Raw genomic sequence first — 22,240 nt, 5'->3', positions numbered from 1 at the left:
AGCAACCACATGCAAAGCTCGAATTGAGGGTATACGGGGGTATACAAAGTATACCTTGATAACAATTTTTGTAAATTAGTATACCTTGATAGCCTAGCTAAGTATAAGGTAGCTACAGTACTCCTCAGCAAAGAACATCCATGAAACATTAGTTAGTACATAGTAATACATATTCTTACTTGGTGTAACATGATTCTTGAGCCAATTGATCCCCCAGAGGAAGCTAATCCCACTATCCTAAAAAATTCCTTTAGTGAGGTGTGCGTTAATTAGAATTAAACAAGTGATAGTTGATTTTGCAAGTATGCAATCTCCTATAGCCAGATTTATATGTTAAATTATATTATCTACCCCCTCTACTGTAGACCGCATGTGTCTACCAACGAAGTAATTGGTGATGAATCAGCTGATGATGATGAAAGGTAGCAAATTAAAGCAGTAAAGGAGTCATATAATGATGGTAGTGTATGTACAGAGTAAGTACCAATTAACAGTGACACATTTACTTAGTTGGAGCCGGAAATGTGGATGGATAAAAACTTTCCCACCTTGGCTTATTTGTCTAAATCATAAATTGGGTTGTAAAGAGGTAATTATTATCTTTAGGTTTAGCTAGATGCTGCAAAGAGTATTCATGTTTCTCGTGAATGGCAGTCAAAATTACTATCAATATCATTCCCAAAAAGTAAAACTTTTCAAAATTTCCTTATACTGCATTGAATTAGCTATAATTTCATAAACATTTATTCAAAATCACTACCAAATTCAATCTCAAAAAGTTAATTATTTAAAATTTTATTGATATACTATACTAACCAATTCTGTTATGTAGCTCAGTATATAGCTACTATTAGCATTCATACTTCTTCCAGTGTTGAACTCAACAAATTTCAGCCAAGATAGCCACCAAAATATAATCTCAGAATGTTAATTTTTCAAAATTTCTATGGGGAGCAGCCTAGGCCTTTACACTATAGCTATAATCTAGCTCAGTAGCTATACTGTTAGTATTCATACTTCCAGTGTTGAACTATCGACAAAGTTCAGTCAATATTGCCACCAAATTCAATATCAGAATGTTAATTTTTCAAAATTTCCTGGGGGAGCATGCCCCATACAAAACTCATGCTTCACATTTCGCAGAGTGTGCTTTTGCACACTGAGAAATGACTTCTACCTGTTGCCCCCCCTCTCCTTAGCAAAATCCTGGGTCTTCCCTTGATAGTATACCTTCATACAAATTTACAATTCGAGCACTGACCACATGTACATTATGTGAAGTACAAAATGTAGACCTAAGTATGCATGAAGTCACTATATACAGCAAGGTGGCCTTTTGCCAAAGTTTTGAACAAACAATCTATTATTATATAAAGCTAAAATGCTGTCCATCCGACCGACCATCACACTGCTTACTCACCAAACTAGGCACGAACCAACATAATCTGTGCTGATATTGAAGCACTCATCATCCAGCTACTCTAAGATTGTTATCACCAGTTCACGCGTGCTTCCGTTCATTCTCTACAGCACGTAGAAGGCAAAGGTGTAGAGAAAACTTGAGCAACATTCCTTTGAAAACCACAGACACATACTGTTCAAGTGGTAGAAGCGCTGACTAGCATGTAAGAGGTTGTGGGTTCGAATCCACATGTTGGCATATATTTTTTTCTTTCTACTCAGTACCTTTTTGTGCACACCTTTTTAAAACACGACTTTTAGCTCATCATATCTTGGCATGCAAAGCATATATCGACGTGGGACTTTTGCAAAATTATATGCCCATCGTCTGGAAACTCGAGTGTTGTTGTAGCAAATCAATACGTGCTTTTGTTCACTCTTTATAGGACGATGAAGGCATTGGTGTAGGGAAGGATCACTGAAAAGTTGAGTAACATTCCTGTCAAAACCACAAATAAACAACTGTGGCGATTTGTGAACCTCCCTTAACATAACCAACCTGGGTTCAATCCCCGCCTAGGTCATGACTTTTTTTTCACTTTTGGGACCTATTTGATGTATCTGGCATGCTTCATTTTTACACTGAATGTAGCTAGTGGCTACTATCAAAATGTGACTGACACACTAAGGATTTAGTAGTTAAGTCAGGCAGTATACTACTTATCAGAATAAAATTCTGTTGCTTTTACTTGCTTACAATGAGAATTACACTGATACAATATTTCAATAACTTCTTAAAATCACAATACAATGTGAAAATACTATGAAGAACAATGTATGACATCCAGATTAGCAATCTTTTAAATATGTAGCACTGCATCTAAGAAAAGAATGTCCGGTTACCCAAGACTGACATTATAGTCTATAAAATGCAAAGTTTTAAAATAGTTGATGAAACAGAAAGCAAAGAACCATGCTACTACTCAGTCTTATATAAGGTACATATGTTCTAACTGTTACACAGACATGCATGCATACAGAGAAGACTAAGGCTGTCCATTTACTTTGTTTTTAACAAGCATGGTGACAAGCAGCTACAAATGAATGCTTTTGTTCTTAATAGAAACACACTAATTAAGCCATTGATATACTATCCATGAACAACATGATTTGTCATTAGCACTAGAAGCATAAATAATTAAAGCAACTACTCCCTGTATTTCAGAACTTGAAACCAGGTGAGCAAAATTTCTAGAACTAACCCTGGACACACACAAAAGCAAACAAAAAGCAAAGCCTTCAGCTGTAATGCTAGTATGGTCATGCCTACCCAGTGAACAAGCACAGGAGTCAGTGCAGGCAAATCCTAGGACTAGTAACCCCGCAGGAGGCTGTACCATATCCCACAGGTGAAGGTGTAGGCACCTGAAGTCTCACCTACACACACACACACACACACTGTACAATATTATCTAGCATATTCCGATTTAATATCATTTAAAATGGTTACCCATATCACTGTGTGAACAGTCTCCTCCACCTGATACTACCGTGCACACATACCCTAGTCACAGCTATCATTGAAATCTATATTAATGTAGTTAAGGTAGGCCATTGACAAAGTTTATCAGTGAGTTATATTCAGCATTAGGTGACAGTACAACCATGCACTTGCTTAGTTGTGAGAACATTATTGAGCATGTACAGTGTATCTTAGGATTAATCTAAAATTTCAATACCACTATATATGAACCCATAAACAATAACTATATCAGTATACATCTGCTGATTTGCATGACTTGCTTTTGAGGTATACTGGTCCATAGTTCTATTACATGAAAAACAATCTGGTTAATCAAGTGTTTTGAATATATAGGTAATTAGCCGGACTAAATTTGGATATAAAACTGGTCTAGCCGGACTGATTTTGTTTGACTAAATGGCTGGACCATTATTAGCATCTAAATGGGTCTACCTATAGGCATATGTAAATAATTATTATAGCCAACTCCAGCTAGCTCCTGTTTGTATAATAAAAGCCGTAGAGCAGAATAGCAAGTTATATTAATGTAGTAAATAGCCAACATGCAGTTTTAAAAGATTGCATACAGTTACCCTCTACTGTAACTAGACAGAAACCGGTGTATCATTAACACTCACCTGCAGTACTTCAGTGGCTACCAAGGGCTGAATGGCTAGTTGCACCATTGCTAAGATGTACTTATATTACAAAAGTGCATGACTGCTCCAAACATAAGGCCACTCTAAATAAAGACTCTGTTTTCCATCCTCCACTGGGCATACATTTATGCAAGCGAGCAGTCCATTTCCATTATAAAATTGGTAGCTTTTCCTGAGCATAGCCAGCATAAAATTAAGTTGCAGGTAGAACAAAATGTAAATTTGTAGAGACTCAATGCACACTGACACGTGAGCTGACACATTATAAAATTGAAACTGTTCAGTATGCAAGAAAAAACGGAAGAATTATAATATTATTAGTGACACGGATGCAGGCAGTGGACTGGAACAGAGAATAGTGACCAAAGCAATGCAGTTTCATTGTAGATGCATGCATGAAGTTAGTCAACACGGACCAAATTTAAATTCGATTGACTAAGATTCAGCCAAACTTTCATTGGATGCAAAAGCTGGTTGACAGAAAATGGCCCAGCTGGGTCTGGGTATGAGACTGATGGTATTCATTATCAACTCTAACAGTTACACAACATATAAAGGAGCTTGGAACAAGGCTTAGAACCGAACCAGAGTTTATTTAACCCACACTTGTCACGGGGAGTTATAATTGTAATCTATGGTTTCCTGAAACCAGGGGCGGATAAAGGGGGGGGGGGGGGGGACAAAGGGGGCTCTTGACCCCCTCCAAAAATTTTCAGTATACCAAGATCGAGATACTCTAATAGAGCAGTCACAGCATTAGAACAGTGTGTAGTGAGCTATTATGATTATGATTATGATTAGATACTGGAAAGACAGCACTCAGTGCTGGTTACATCCAGGAGGGGGGGGGACCCTCAAAACAAAAAGGGGGTTAATTACAACAAATCTAGTCCAAAAATACAATTATTAAACTGTTCTAGTGACTCTGTATCGATGATGTGATTAGGGAGGTTATTCCATTGCTTGATAGTTCCTGGAAAGTAACTCTGTTGGTAAGCAAGTGTTCTAGTTGGAGGAATTATATATCTGTATTGGTGATGCAATCTAGTTGGATATGAAGTAGGCTTGAGCTATTTAAGGATTTTTATGTACTTTATCAGCTATAAATGCGTGGTTGGTGAGGTGGGCAGCTATTTTCAGCTGGCTGTGACCTTTTTTTTTTTTTTTTGGTCTCACCTATCAAACCAGAGACAATGTAGTGCCTCGGTTCATTTTTGACCCCCCCTTTCCATGAGTCTGGATCCGCCCCTGCCTGAAACCGTTGCTTATCAAATACTAAGAACTCACTCTGTGCTTCAGTTTACTCGACTCGTCATGATCCTTCAACCTCTTTCCCTCGAGGGTTTCTAACAAGCTTCCAAACCCTTCTCGCATCCAATGCTTTTGTATGCGCCTATTCATAAACGCTCCATATAAGAGGTGCTTATCTTCCCATATAAGAGGCGCATATCTCTGAGCTATGGCGTCATGGTATGCTCACAGGGTATGTTATTTCATACCAATATGTTAGTGTGATATGCCAACGTTTTTAGTATGTAATGCATGCAGATCTGTTTCATACCTTCTAGTGTAGCAACTCAGTATGCAATGCATACAATTTTGGTATGAAATGCACTCAGGCTTTTTAACAGTGTACTTCTTGGTCATTATTTTGCTGAATGATTTGTGCAATTACCATACAATGTTTTATATCTGTTGAAAGTTTTTCATGTCTTGTAAACACTCTTTCCTTATAAAGATACACAGCTTCATAAATTAACTTTTGCTTTTCCCTATAATTCATGGTACTGCTTAATGTAGTGTACCTTATCAAAAGTTGCAAAAAAAGGAAGAGAAAGAAAACAAGCCTGGTGGCCTGGTCAATTTTGGGGAATTGGTAGGACCAAAAACATAGAATTAACTTTGCATGGCCTTATATAAATTAGAGGAATTAATCCCTAAGACTGTAACACTAAGAACCAAAATAATCATCAAGTAACTATGAAGGGTGATTAGTGCCATAATTATGCCATATATTTACATTATTGAGGTAGACTATCATGGTGTGGTGGACTGCAGGGTAATGGTGATGTTGCCTATAATTACTGCCTTGTTACTATTAATTGTGTGATGTTTCCATTGCATGTGATATACACAGTAGTTGTCATCATGATAAGTATGTATACTTTGATATAAACCATTATCATGCAGCATTGCCATTATGACATATGCCATTACCATTATGATAGACTTTTACCATAATGACATAGACCTTTGCCATTATGATATAGACTTTTTTCATTATGACATAGGCCTTTGCCATTGTGATATAGACTATTCCATTATGACATAGACCTTTGCCATTGTGATATAGACTTTTTTCATTATGACATAGACCTTTGCCATTATGATATAGACTTTTTTCATTATGACATAGACCTTTGCCATTATGATATAGACTTTTTCATTATGACATAGATCTTTGCCATTATGATATAGACTTTTTCATTATGACACAGACTTTTTCCATTATGATATAGACTTGTAATAATGTGATATAGTTAGCTACAGTGGTAGATCTTGGGGGAGGTACTCCAGCAACCAATTATTTATACATGCATACTTGAAATACTATCTAATAGAGCAGTCAAGTGTATATTCTTCTATCACAATTAAGACTATTTAACCAAAATCTACCTAAATTATCTATGCCATAGCAAGAGCAGATCAGATCTGGGGTTTTATAAATGGGTGCTCACAATGGCAACTAAAATAGAGAGGAGGGAGTGGTAGCTGGTTAATGCTCCTGGGTAGTACAGTAAGTATGCAAAGCAAAAACTCCTGATGCTTGTAACCATGACAACCATAAGCTCTATGTATACATTAGCCTATGTATACATTCTTTTCAATTAGGTATGTGTTCCCACATTATACTCAGTGATCTTGGCCCTAGCTTCCTTGCTCCTCCTCAAGTTGCTTGCCTTTACTATCATCAGATACTTCACGCTTGTACTGTTCTGGACACCATAGATAATAGGTGTCTATTTTCTATGTATGTTATACCCAGCCATACTTCCTCCCCAGAATCATACGGGACACTAAAGGCAAACTCCCCAGTACTAGAGTAAAGAAACTTATCTAATCTCCACTATGTTTCTGCCTCCTAAGAAGTATTTCTATAAGGAATCTGATCAGCCTATAAAATTATTTTGAACTGTACATGTCATTGTTCCAAGGGTGTCGTAGTTTTGCCTAAGACCACAAGGGATCTGATGACATGTAAAATACAAGATCTTAGTGACTACTATGACGAGACATTTATTGGTTACCAATTACACTCATGAACACCTCTTATGTCAGTTGTATACTTTTGTGTAACTAGAATTCACTTTATTCCTTATGCTATTACACTGTTCCTTATTGCCATCTCTATTACTGGTGACAGTCTACCAAAACACCTTTATTGTGTTCTAAGTAATGCTCCATATCAATTAAGATTGCTTCACAAAATATATAATATTGTAAGACTTTGCTTTACAGACAAACACATCTCTAGACCGAATTAAGTAGGTGGTCCTATATATTTTATAAATGGTGAAAAGAGCAGTACTCAACTATACTGATGTGAATGGCTGACCCAAAGTCATGGCAGTACAGTGGAGCTTGTCTTGATGTCTGTCCAACTATATACCAACCTGTCCAACCACCTTAGTAAGTCACCAACCTACATGATGCAGCTACTGTACAACACCTTTGTTGAAGGAAAATCTGACGAGTCCACACTACATCAGGCTTCAGCAATCATGTTTTCATAGTTCTGACATTCGTTTATAAAAGTGTGTGATCTAACAGATATATACAAGACATAACCCTACTACTTGTCTAGCCATGATGCTTTTATAACAAATTTGTGCATGGCACCATAGCACCGTCCATGCAATTATTGCATATATATGACAACTGTAGGTTATGCATGCATGTATGTAAATCATTTCCATTTTGGAAATTCAGATTCATTAATATTGCTATAATATATATATAGGCGTTTTCCCTTAGCATTAAAGTAACCTAATAGTGCATGCATACCTTACATGCAGTAGTTAAAAAAGAACTCTTGACTTCACAGTTGCAAGCTAATTTAAGTCATACAAAACTTCTGTGTGTGGTGTAGTGTGTATATATATGTAATCCATCCTCCTGACAGTAACCTGACTGGAAGATGCATGAGCAGTAATGGTGGCAATACCACTAGCAGCAGCGACAGCATTGGCAGTCCAACTTTCTAAGTAAGATGTGTACAAGTAGTGTGTGTATGTATGTGTTTGTGTGAGTAGCTATAAGTATCATATGTGCATACTTATATGTGTGTCCCAGTGCTGGTTCACTGGGTAGGTGTGACTGCTAATTTTTATAGTAATCAAAGGCTTTGCTTTGATGTTTGATTGTGTGTGCGTGTGTGTGCGTGTGCGTGTGTGTGTGTGTGTGCGTGTGTGTGTGTGTGTGTGAGAGAGAGAGAGAGAGAGAGAAGCAGCATGATCTGAGTGCTAAATTTTGTAATCAAAAGGTTTTACGTTTGATGTTTTGTGATTGCTTGTTGTTCCCTTGAACAAGACACTTTATACTCACATATCACATTGCTCTGTTCTACCCAGCTGTTATAATGGGGAGTTGGTGTTAACTAGGAAAGGAAAAGCAGCCCACCTAGCTGTGCTGTCAAAGGCTAGCTAGACCTGGTGGTAATTGGTGTCCATGTCTCAATGCCCTCACACATTACAGGTGAGGTTCAAGTGGGACTTTGGAAGCTATTGTTGTGTAAAAAGAATACTTCAGATATAAAACTGACAATTATTTATGAGATTAAGTATGGAAGTGACTTTTAGCCAAATGGTGAATTGCAGAGAAAAAATAAATAAAATATCTATCATTCATGACATTAGGCATTTTAGTCAAATGGTTTGCAAGTGCTTTTAATAAAAGTCTGGTCACCCAAACTCATCCGCTGGGTTGGAGCATACACAACAATATAAGTGCAGTATAGCTATTAGGGATCAAGGAGGTTTACAAAAAACACTTGACCATGGCCAGAAACCAACAACACAATAATTTCATGGCATCTTGACTATCAGTTAGGTACCTGTAATAGTCCTGTATTAATAAGCCTAAACGTACCTTCAGCACAACCTAAACACTTCCTATAAGTTGCTACAATTTTTGGTACATTTTAACAGAAATTTTCTACTGATTAACTATCCGATGCTTCAGACAATTGTAATTAAATTACAGCTAAGGCTTTGGTCTGACTTTTTCTCTGCTGTGAGTATAGGCATTACTTCAGCTTGACAGGTGCCTTACTGCACTATGCATGGTGGGATTAATTACCTTTGTCTTCCTTGTCCCATTTAATTTTTGCTGACTGCACAAGGTGTCAATTTGTGATAGCTTGTGATGGTTTCCTACATTTGTAATGGGAATCATCTGTATTTTTATAGTAGCTGCAGAGCTCCTTGCACTATTCTTCATTTGTAATGCAGTTTAATAGGCTGACACATAGCTGAAATTGAAGCATAATGACTGCTTTACTCTTTAGTAGTAATTGATAGTTGGAGTGTGTGTGTTCAGTTGAAAACATACAGTCTGCATATGGTGCTATTGTTTATTTTGATATGGTATAAGTAGATGTACCAGTTATAATCACATTGTTCAAAAGTAAGCAAACAAGTATATGCAAAGAAAACAAGGTCGATCGGGGATCATAGAAATACAAAGAATTGAAACAAGGAGATCACCTAAGCACATGAAGATATACCTATGGACATTTAATTCCAAATTCAGTTATGGATTACTTATATCCGTACTTTTACTTTTATGATCAAAATAATGAACATTAAACTATATAATAGTGTGTTGTTATCTTTGCACATAGGCTTACAAGGGGTATTCATCATCATAAGGCATGCAACTGGAATCAAGACATTTGATTGTTAATATCCACTTTGATCACTTGATTTCAGCTAAAATCTGTGCTTGATATTTTAAGCAGGATGTCTTATAATGATCTGGAAATTATAAAGTTCCTTGATCACCTGTTATTGGCAGTACTTGGCTGCTTTATATGTAGCTTTAACTAGACCCTTGATCACTTAATTGCATTTTTATCCTAGGTTCAAGCACTGGCACAAAACCTGTAGAAGTGACTACCCTTTAATTATTTTGAACTCTGGTCCAAGGGACATGCAACATCGCTGGGAAGGAAGAGATTGTATAACTCTTGTGGTTTAATAGTTACATTGCAGTTGTTAATAGACAAATTCCATAATAAGGCTTTATAGCATATAGAAATAACCGTTGCCCCTAGCAACCTGAATTTCCCAATGTTATTAGGTGATGATGCCTAAAGTAACTTCTCCAAATTTTGAAAGGATAGCACATATATGTCATAAGATATGACATTTTGAAATTTGTGGTTTTCCCATACATATCTATGTGAGAGGGCTACAGTTGCCCCTTCTGGGCAATCACAAAAATGAGATATTTCAACGTATGCAAATTCTAAAATTAAAAAGTACATATATCTCAACATTACATAATTTGTAGGTGTGAATGTCAACAATAATCTCTCCAAGTTTTATATGGATAGTGTATGTAGGTCATAAGATATGACATTTCTTGAATCCCCTGATTTGTGTGATTACTGAGAAGGGGCAACTGTTGCCCCTCTCATTGACAATGTTTGGGAAAATTGCAACTTCAAAATGTAATATCTCATCATTCTCATGACTTATTTATGCTATCTTTTTAAAACTTGGAGAAGTGATTTAAGACATTGACACCTATAAATAATGTAAAATGTAGGTTGCTAGGGGCAACGGTCGAATTTTCATTGTTGTGAAATTTGTCTATTGCATTAGCCACTGATGAGTACATAATGCATGGTGTATTACTTTTTATCACTGACCATCTTTACACAAGTACATCTCAGATGGTTGCTTGTAAGTTGCTTCATATTTGTGACCATCTCAACAAAGATGATCCACCTATATAGTTCACACTTTTTTTTGGTCCCAGCATTGTATACAGTGTCCAAAATAGGTTATCAAAGTTTCAGCCATTGCTTGGGCAGTGGGAAGGAGACTGTAGCCCTTGTCAAACAGATTATGGAGGGAATATCTGTCATCAAACATTGGCAATAGTTGTGCTGATTTATTACAGCTAATGGCTGAGTGTACAAATCCTTAGCTATGCCTACAATTCCACCAGATTCTACTTGCAATTATTGCTATTCAAAGAGGAATTCCAAGTTATCAGCTTGCACTGATTACGTCCCTGCCCTTTGTTCACACCACCTGACTATAAATGTATCAAGATCAATATACCCCAATAGAGGAGTCATCCTAATACGACAGTCACACTTGTGTTAGTGGTCACTGTTGATCAAAGATTTCTTAGAAGGAGGGATCCTCCTATGTACATCTCCATCTACTTGATACTAACAGGAGTCCATAATAAAGAAGAGTCCTCTCTATTACAGATTCTTGATACTAATATAAAGGAGATCAATATACCCTAATAAAGTAGTTCCCTAAAACACCTAAAATCCCACTAAAAAGGTGCCTCCTCCACAAGACCTATTGAGGTACGTAGATTTGGAATTATAGTGCTAGATACAATAGACATAGAAAAAATTTATTTGTACAGCAACTGCCCTGAAAACTGAATTTGTAGCCATAACTTTCATTTGCATATATAGGCCTATAATGCTCACTATGAATTGACAAGTCAACCAAGTTATATACAGTTTTAGACCTGCATTTATACTTGTGCAAACAAAGTATTAAGGAATTTTAAATGACGAAATGATGATTTTGATTACACCTACTGCATTGTACATGATCCTTTAAGCTATTTATCTGCATGCTTTAGTTGCAAACTAGACTGCAATTTGCTGAGACGGTCACATATGCACATATGTTGACAATTCGTATGTTTCTCAACAGTTTTTACAACCAACTGTCTGACTTTAAAGATGAAGAACTGATCATGGACTAACAACTAACATTATTGATAGTCATAAGAGATGCCTACGTGTAATTTAACTACTTAAAATGTATACAGAGAATATTTATAGTTAAAGTAATAGTAGAATGAGTTACATGTATATTGCAATTCACACATTACAGTACATGTATGTTCCTGAGTGATCATTCCACGCTTATAGGGTAGTGTTCTGGGGTAATGCTAAATTGTGTTGTTATCAGCACATCCTTTAACTATATTAAACCATTGTGGCCTGTAAGAATGGCAAAAACTACACCCCTATCACATAGCAGGTCTTATCAATAGAACTGATATCTTGATTCCGAATCTTGTATAATGAAGCCAATTAAATGTAGAATATGGCCTGAAAATTTTGAACATATGTACTACTATGTGGCTGCTTGGTGCAGCTCCACATATATAAAACTATTCTCCTTTACTCTTCCACTGTGTAACGATAGTAATGATACATGGTACTAGAATACTACAGTCATGCATGAGATCAAGGAAAAATGGCCTGAACATTGTCAACAATGAGGTGGCTTTATTATTGTGTACACCTTAGCTATGTTATAGGGACTTCTGCAGTACACGACAATAAAGTCATGCATGTAAGGATGCATGTGCAAAATAAATGTATGCCTACAAGGCTACGTAGCTATCCTTTAGTGCTAGGTAAAGCTTTTAGGTTGACATATCTTAAGTCCTTTTCAAAAATGAATACATAAATGCAATCCTGCCTGTAACTATTGCATAGTAGCATTATGTACACTCATAACCTAAAAATCAATGTTATGTAAATACAGTTATAAAAGTATCTACATGGACTTTTAATGATAGAAGTTAAGATACGTATGTTATAATATTATTATATAATGCAAGATCACAGTAAATCAGAGTTCAGAAGTATGAGTATGATATATACTTAGGATAACAAATTTATGGTGTTACACAGTAAATTTCTTTAATTTATTAATTGTATTTTATAGTTATTTATATAATTTTCATTTAGTGAACTCTTCCTACTAGACTGTGACATGATCAATACAGGTAATATCGGGAGTTAATATATTCATAGGGGAGAGTGACTACATGGTGGTATAATTATATGGTCTGTACAAAAGCACTGCTGCAAGTTGTGATCATATCAAGAGTAAAATACTCTTGAACATATGTACACCACTATCCTGCTTCCAAAGAACTGTTGATGAGGTCAGCCTTCCTTCTAAGAGAAGCCTGTGGTGTTATTTGCAATTGCAGTGGAGCCTTTACTCAGTAATATTATATGCACTGAACCCTAAAATCAATAATAACTTAACAAGAGTAAATAATAAAAGTGAGACAATGAAGTTAGACACTCTCTTTATTGTTTACTCTTGATAGTATTATAGTATAAATCATCAAGAGTTAATAATAGTGAAGAGAGAAGGTATAACACTACATAGGCCTTATAAAATGATCCTGAGAGAGTGACTCACTGAGTTAGACACTCTGATGGTGGTGAGAGTGTGTAACACTGCATCTTGAGAAATTCAAAGGAATCCTTTCTGCTAATTTGTAGTATTCTCTATAGGTGAAGATTGTTTTAATTACCTAACACTGTATAGGCCTGAATAACTGAAATGATCTTCAGAGGTGTAAAATGTTTACAAGTAAATGTGATGATTGTACACTGAGAGAACAGTACTCTCCCTCTACTATTATTAGCTAACTCTTGATATCATAAATCATGTATTACTTCAAATTCATGCATGTGAAGATTAAAATAAAAAGATCAGTCTCAATCTGCATGTACATGACACTGAAAGTTTGAAACTAACTTATCACTGTGTATGGATATAGCTAGCCACACCAATAGCTACACTGCAAATTTTACACCACAGCCAGTCGTGCTCAGGCAGCCTTTTACAAAGTATTTCCCATGTATCAGGCAGGATCAGACAGCTCAATATGCTTATACTAATTCAGTCAAATTGTTACCAAATTGCATGTATCTTAGAAGTCTAAGTTTGCAAAAAATGTTGTGGGAGTGAGGGTTCAGGCCCCCTTGAGATAGAGCATACATGCATGCTCGGGACCTTGTGCTTTGCATAATGCATATACTAGCAGATGTATCAACCAGTTACCACCTCTTCTCCCTACTTTAAATGCACTTGTTAGCACCCCTCTGTAAAATTCTAGATCTGCTATTAGATATAATTAAAATAGATGTTGGTTAAAATAGTCTTTATTGTGATAGAAGAATATACATCTGACTGCTCTATTAGATAGTATTATCAAGTATGTAAATAATTGGTTGCTGGAGTACCTCTCCCAAGATTTACCACTGTAGCTAACTATATCACATTATTACAAGTCTATATCATAATGGCAAAGGTCTATGTCATAATGGAATAGTCTATATCACAATGGCAAAGGTCTATGTCATAATGGTAAAAGTCTATATCACAATGGCAAAGGGTTATGTCATAATGGTAAAAGTCTATATCACAATGGCAAAGGTCTATGTCATAATGGTAAAAGTCTATATCACAATGGCAAAGGTCTATGTCATAATGGTAAAAGTCTATATCACAAGGGCAAAGGTCTATGTCATAATGGTAAAAGTCTATATCACAATGGCAAAGGTCTATGTCATAATGGTAAAAGTCTATATCACAATGGCAAAGGTCTATGTCATAATGGTAAAAGTCTATATTACAATGGCAAAGGTCTATGTCATAATGAAAAAGTCTATATCATAATGGCAAAGATCTATATCATAATGGCAAAGGTCTATGTCATAATGAAAAAAGTCTATATCATAATGGCAAAGATCTATATCATAATGAAAAAGTCTATATCATAATGGCAAAGGTCTATGTCATAATGAAAAAAGTCTATATCACTATGGCAAAGGTCTATGTCATTATGGAAAAGTCTATATCACAATGGCAAAGGTCTATGTCTTAATGAAAAAAGTCTATATCATAATGGCAAAGGTCTATGTCATAATGAAAAAAGTCTATATCGCTATGGCAAAGGTCTATGTCATTATGGAAAAGTCTATATCACAATGGCAAAGGTCTATGTCATAATGAAAAAAGTCTATATCACTATGGCAAAGGTCTATGTCATAATGAAAAAAGTCTATATCACAATGGCAAAGGTCTATGTCATAATGGTAAAAGTCTATATTACAATGGAAAAGGTCTATGTCATAATGAAAAAAGTCTATATCACAATGGCAAAGGTCTATGTCATAATGGTAAAAGTCTATATCACAATGGCAAAGGTCTATGTCATAATGGTAAAAGTCTATATCACAATGGCAAAGGTCTATGTCATAATGGTAAATGTCTATATCACAATGGCAAATGTCTATGTCATTATGGTAAATGTCTATATCACAATGTCATAATGGCAATGCTGCATGATTATGGTATCATATAGTCTATATCTAAGTATACATACTTATCATGATGACAACTACTGTGTATATCACATGCAATGGAAGCATCACACTATTAATAATAACAAGGTTGTAATTATAAGCAACATCACCATTACCCTGCAGCCCACCACACCATGATCAATAATGTAAATATATGGCATAATTATGGCACTAATCACCCTTCATAAGTAACATGTTGCTCCACTATACAGTGCATGAGACATCTGGTGATAGAAATGTTTTTGAGCTATGGACATAGCACCGAACTTTGACTGATATATGTATGGACAGCAAGCATTCTACACAGTAGTGCATACACATTTATTCATTGTTGGTGTTTATTTTGCTTACTGCATGGTATATTAGCTACCATTTTTGTTAAAAGTAGCGATATAATTATGGACTCAAAGAGGATTGAAAAATCAAAATTTTTTTAAGAAAGTTAGGAGACTAATATTACTACAGTGCCTAAAAATAACTTATTTAACACTGCTCAGTCTCCAGTGTGCCAAGGCATAAACTTCCAAAATATTAAAAATATTTTTCATGCAACTTCTTACCACCTCTCACACATATGAAATTTAGGCCAATTAACTTGCATATTTTAAATCAATTTTACAAGATTTTAAAGTAAAATTTTTACATACCTGCAAAGATTGAGCAATATTTGCTCAACCAAATAAGCAATGCTAAAATGGCTCTGTAACTTTTGTACATATAGAATATATATTTTTTATTCTGTGAAAAGAATTTGGATCCCTGCAAGTATGCAGTAGTTGATGCATTTTTAAGTTTTGCTTGTATAACTCATTTCTAAAGCAGCAATCAAGAAAATGCTCTGTAACTTTTTCACAGTACCATATAGGTGAACGCATTAAATGCTGTAAATCTAGTTTATCTTGAACTGTCACTGACTTAATGTATTTTTCATGAAAAATCAGGATTTAAGAAGTGATAGCTCTGTAACTTAGAAAGGGAACTTTGAAACAACCTGAAAAATTGGCTCAAATTGTAGGTACCTAATTTTGTATAACCTGGTCCAAATTTCATGGTAATAGCACTTTCCATTACAGAGTTATAGAATTATAAAATCATGACTAAATTTTGGAAGTCTATGCCTTGGCGCACTGTACAGTGTCTGTAATTTCCATATCAGAATGGAGCCCAAGGCTCTCTACACTTTTACATATCCTTAAATCATAGCTATGCTAAAGTGAATGTATAAAATGTTATTGTTTAAATCATCACTAAACCTAGTTTTTGGTTAGGGAATATTCATGTTACGTATATGAGCTACAGTACAAGTGAATCTAAATTCCAGATGTGAAGGTCTGCAGGATAGCCTCCAAACACTGGCTATGCATGTGGCTAACTAGGTTATATAAAGGGGAAACTGGTACCTCAAAACTTAGCAAGAGTTGTGTACTACAGTACAACTATAACCAAAGGATAAAACCAAGATGAGAGGAGAGTGTCCAGTACTGTATAGGGTTTGAGGCTAAGTAATTCTCACTGCAACTCTGTAATTTGTAGTACTCTCTATAGGTAAAGATAGCTAATCTTCACATTTCTTTGTTCCATTACATTTCCTTGTTCTGCCAATGTGAACATTGACACGTCTGATGGAATCCCTTTGAAACTCCTCCACTATAATTAACTCTTAATTGATAAAATCCTTATTTTCACCATGGTGCTACCAATTGTGTATACAATACCTCTCTTACTGTACCTCCTAACCACCTTTATATAATGTTCTACATTTATCTCAACACTTATTGCTGGTACAAGTAGGCAACTAGTGGTATTATCTGTCCTCCAGAACTAGTGTCTGTAACTAACTAATCATGAACTTTCAAATTTAATAAATTTTTATTCACATGCTAAGGAACCTCTTGTGTGCAATGGCAATATCCATGAATTTAATACTACCCAAATACCTAGTACACTGCCTACTGTGGTTTTAACATACAAGATCACTTTTTGCCATCATGCAGGTCTGTGATGCATACACCATAACTTGAGACCCGGCTAATGTCATGACAAAGTACATATGTAACCCAGTCTGGGAAAACCAGTCTTATTGCCTATTTAAAAGTATCAAGAAATGCAGTTTTAAGTATTTAGTGTGTTGCAGCTTGCCAATGGTTGAAGCTATGTGTACTAAATTTTCATACATTTTACACTAATTCCCTACCTTCCAGAGCATCTACTGTGCGAGTAGCCAACAGCTAAGTTTCCTGCCATTTCAGATATAGTTTTTAAACTGTGGTTGACTGTATCAGGCGAGCTTCAAAAGGGGAGGGAGGCGGGGGTCCGAAAGGAGGGCAAGAGGCTGTTTAAAAAATTGAAAAGGAAGGCATGAAAAATCAGTGTATACAGAAAGGTTAAGAAGAAGTTGAAGTTATCTATTCATGAAACCAAGCTGCATCATCTGCATTTACTACTGGAAAAGTCCAAAAGTGATCCTCATTCATTCCATGATTTGTGGTCTAGAGTTAATGATATCATAGGATGATGTAAACATCATGAGGGGCAATAGTTTTAACTTATCACCTGATTCTCTGAATGATTTCTTTAGTACTGTTGCTGTGTCAGATGAACATCAACCAGCCACTCAGTATGCTCCACCCTGTTGTAATTCATCTGACTCCTTTCATTTCACACCTATTTATCCTCAACAAATACAGCATTTGCTGCAACATCTGAACAACCAAAAGTCTACTGGCCCTGATGGTCTTTCCAGTAGATTTCTCAGGGAGGTTGCATCTGAGATTGTTGAAACATTGACAAAGCTCTATAATATCTCTATACAAAGTGGCCGTGTTCCATTAGAATGGAAGCAGTGTAATGTTACCGCTGTGCATAAGGCAGGGCCTCAAGATGATCCTTCCAACTATCACCCAATTTCAGTAGTTTCAGTAATCGCTAAAACTTTGGAAAAAATTGTAGCTAGCTAGTCAGCTAGATTTATACCTTGAAACAAATTAATAATCAAGTCCCTTTAAAGGTGCATATCGTCGAAGTAAGTCAACAAAACAGATCCTTCTTTATGCTGTGGATACTACTGTGAATGCTTTGGACTGTGGGAAAATTGTTTGCACTGCTCTTTTGGATCTTCGCAAAGCTTTTGACTCTTTAGATCACTCAGTTTTACTGCACTGCCTCAGCTCTGGGTGTGCTTGGAAATGAGCTTAAATGGTTCATGAACTATCTTTCCAATCACCTTCAACGGGTTAAACTCAATGGTAAAGTATCTTCTTGGATAACTGTAAGGGTTGGGATCCCTCAAGACAGTGCTCTGGGACCACTGTTATTTCTTGTTTATGTCAATGCAGTGCCATCTGTAGTGAAGTTTGTTACAGTTTGCAGATAACACCACTTTAATTTGCTCCAGTTGTGATATTGACACTGAAAAAGCAATTATCTCATGATCTGGCATTACCATCTGATTGAATATCTTCAAGTCAAATGAAGCTTATGTGGTTCACACCTAAAACATCACAGAATATTTCCTGCCCTGCTATCTTTATGGGTGGTATTAATTTACAGGAGGTTGACCACCAAAAATACTTGGGAATAATTTTTGACAAGAGGTTACAATGGGATCACCAAGTCAATAATGTTTGCAAACAAGTAGCATATTATTTACATTTATTAAGCACTCACTGCAAATCTTTAACATTCTCAATCTTGTAACTGTTATCTTAGTCACTGATCTTTTCTAGAACAACATATGCTTCCCCAGTGTGGGGTACACTGTTTAGAAAAGATCAGATTGCTCATGTTCAACAACAACAAAATCGTGCCATCTGAATCACCATGTCATTACATAAGTTTGATCATGTGACTTCACATCATAGGGAATTAAACTGGCTACCTGTTTCACACATGGTGCAATTGCAGTTTATAGCTGCTATGTCACGTTATTACCAACAACAAGAGACATTATCTTTAGACCCCTATAAAAATTTTTGGCCACCAGCATTCATATGCTACATGTTGTAGTGATCACTTTGCCAACCTATCTAATTATCATCTATTGAGGACTATGAAGTATTTTCGATCTAGTGTTAGCACTTGGTGGAATGATGTTACTTCAAAGATATCATTTCCTCCTGTAATGACTCATCCGAACTTGTCGATTGTGTTAAATCTATGTATTTAAGTAATGATGTGTGTTAGTAATTAGTGTATGTGTGTATAGTTTTGTTTTTGTATCTGTTTGTGCTGTATGTATGTGTTTTAGCTCTGGTAAGGAAGAACGGCTCATGCCGATTATGAAGGGGATAATAAATCAATCAATCAATCAAGGTGTAGGATGAATTAGGCCAAGTTATGGACCATTCAGGTATCAAAACTGGCTATATAAAATGAAAGGAAATTCATAGTAGAAGTGTTTATTCAACACCACGGAGCTGTGCAGCCACATACAGCCATCCACAGGCGACTAGAGTTCCATTAAGACCCCACACCACATGTATGGGTCAACTTGGGAAAAGCAGCTAGCAAAAGCAGACCACTCAAGTCTAGCTGATTTAGTTTATTCATGTAGTTTTGTGTTCTTGGTGAAAATCAAATCTGCTAACATGGGCAATAAGACCGGTTTTCCCAGATTGGGTCACATATTGTAATTAAGCAGCTATATAGACCTTTCGAAAAGGTATAAAGTATATTATAAAGTATTAAGTTAAGGAAGATAAAACCATAAGAAAATGGTTTCGTCGACAGTCAATGCAAGTACCATAATTTTACCTAGTTGGGAAAATTGGAGTTACCTGCACTGATGAGTTACAGGTGACTGTTAACAAATTACCCTTAGCAACCTCTCTAATTATTTAATGTCCAAAGGCTACAGCTATTATTAAATGTGTAGTGGTGTTTTTCTGGATTAACTTAGTACTGGTATTTGCATCCTTCATGCTGGTTTGCACAATTTACAATCACCATATTTACTTTTATCAGTTTGCCCAGTATGGTACACATAAGCAGGTTCTTGGTAACTGAATAAAATTTATTGATTTGAAAGTACATGACTAGTTAGCTACAGACACCAATTCTGGAGGACAGATAATAGCTGCCTACTTACACCAGCAATAAGTGCTGAGAGAAGTGTAGAGTATTATATCAAGGTGGTTAGGAGGTACAGTAAGAGAAGTATACATAAAGCACCATGATGAAAATATGTAAAGATTTTGTCAATTAAGAACTAACAACAGTGGAGGAGTTTCTTGGTTAATTTTACTGTAGCACACAACTCTTACTAAGTGTTGAGGCACTGGTTTCCTAAGATTTCATTCTTTACAAGAATAGTTAACCACTTAGCCAGTGTTTGGAGGCTACCCTGCAGACCTTCACATCTGGAATTTAGATTTACTAGTACTAGCTACTATACGTAACATGAATATTTCCTTCCCAAAAACTAGGTTTAGTGAAGATTTGTACAATAACATTTTATGTATTCACTTTAGTATAGCTATGTTTTTAAGGATATTTAAAAGTGTAGAGAGCCATGGGTTCCATTGTGATATGGAAATTACAGACCCTGTATTTGTTAGAGAGTGAGCAGTGTTAAATAAGTTATTTTTAGGCACTGTAATAATAATAATAGTCTACTAACTTTCTTAAAAACATTTTCATTTTTTGATCCTCTTTGAGTCCATAATTATCGATCCTCTTTGAGTCCATAATTATCGCTGCTTTATAACAAAAATGGTGGCTAATGTACCATGTAGTAAGCAAAATAAACACCAACAATGAATGAATGTGCATGTGCTACTGTGTAGAATGCTTGCTGTCAGTACATATATCAGTCAAAGTTTGGTGCTATGTCCATAGCTCAAAAACATTTCTATCATCAGATATCTCATGCACTGCATGGTGGAGCAACATGTTACCTGAAGATTATTTTGGTTCTTAGTGTTACGGTCTTAGGGAATAATAGTAATAAATATATAAGAATTAACTTTAAAAATTTAACTGCTTGATTGCATTACTCTAAAGTAAACTCCAGATCTTGAAGACCTAGTTTGGCAATACATGTAGGTACAAAAACATTTTTAGAAAATCACTAATTGAATTTAGACACTATAAGATACTATGCTTGTGTAAGAAATGACAAAAACTATTTGAGACTAAACAACAGTATAGCTGAATACATGATATCAGGCACCATTATACAAAGCTACAAGAGACCATATAATATACTGTAAATTGATAGTATGCCTCCTGCAGTCACTTAGTATGACAATCATGCTTCAAAGTATAATGAGTTATACTAAGTGACCACAGGAGATATGTCAGTACAAACATCATACTTCCAAATATTTTACAGTATTAGAAATTACAAGAAATTTTTAAAAAGCTGGACTATGCATGCAGTCTACAGATATTATTATTATTTACTTTATTATTATTTACCTATACTGTACAACTTCAGAAATGAAGAAAAAATCACAAAAAAGAATAATTCAATACAATAAGTAAATTATAATTTAATTATAGATTTAAATACTTCAAGTGAATTAGAGTCTTTAGCTAGGTTAGGTAAATCATTCCAAAGTGAAATTGTTGCTGGAAAAAATGAGGACTGTTATGAGGTCTTTGATGCTTGCAATGATAGGAGGTTAAAAGGATGATAATTTCTTGTACTGGAATATGTTGCAAAGTTAGTATACAAATCAAATGGGATATCAATTTCATTGTGGATAATTTTGTACATCATGGATAATCTTAATTTTAATCGTCTGCTTTCAAGTGATTCCTGATCCATAAGATTAGTTACGCTAACAGTAGGGTCACGTGTGTATGTATTGGTCACAAACCGGGCTGCTCTTTGTTGTATCTGCTCTGACCGGGATATTAAGGTAGACTGCCAGGGTGCCCATACTGTTGCAGCATATTCGAGTTGGGAACGAATAAATACGGTGTATGCTAATTTCTTAGCATGGATTGAGGCACATGAGATATTACGTTTGAGAAATCCCAATGTTTTGTTGGCTTAGCTGTTATGTAGTTGACATGCATGTTCCATTTTAAGTCTGATTGGATGATGACACCTAAGTACTTGCAACTATCAACTTGGGACAAGGGAGAGTTATCCATGTAATAGGTTCTTGAGATAGTATAAAGCTTACTTAGGGTTACACTCATGCTGTGACATTTACCTACGTTGAGTTTCATTTGCCATATCGAGGCCCATTCCATAAAGGAGTT

The 22,240-nt window shown here is 35.7% G+C and overlaps 1 long non-coding RNA gene across 2 annotated transcripts; it reads left to right on the top strand.

The window, feature by feature from the left end:
• The first annotated feature begins 364 nt into the window (after nt 1-364).
• LOC136239036 (uncharacterized) lies at nt 365-11,748 on the top strand. Of its 2 annotated transcripts, XR_010693321.1 has the most exons (4): nt 365-476; nt 7,766-7,847; nt 8,214-8,337; nt 11,556-11,748. It is a non-coding gene; the product is annotated as an uncharacterized lncRNA (long non-coding RNA). The 2 variants fall into 2 exon arrangements; XR_010693322.1 differs by lacking the exon at nt 8,214-8,337.
• Nucleotides 11,749-22,240: the final 10,492 nt, after the last annotated feature.

This window comes from Dysidea avara, chromosome 11 (genome assembly GCF_963678975.1).
Source record: "Dysidea avara chromosome 11, odDysAvar1.4, whole genome shotgun sequence".
Taxonomy (NCBI): domain Eukaryota; kingdom Metazoa; phylum Porifera; class Demospongiae; order Dictyoceratida; family Dysideidae; genus Dysidea; species Dysidea avara.
Note: the sequence above shows the minus strand (reverse complement) of the source record. Positions and strands in the feature narration are given on the sequence as shown.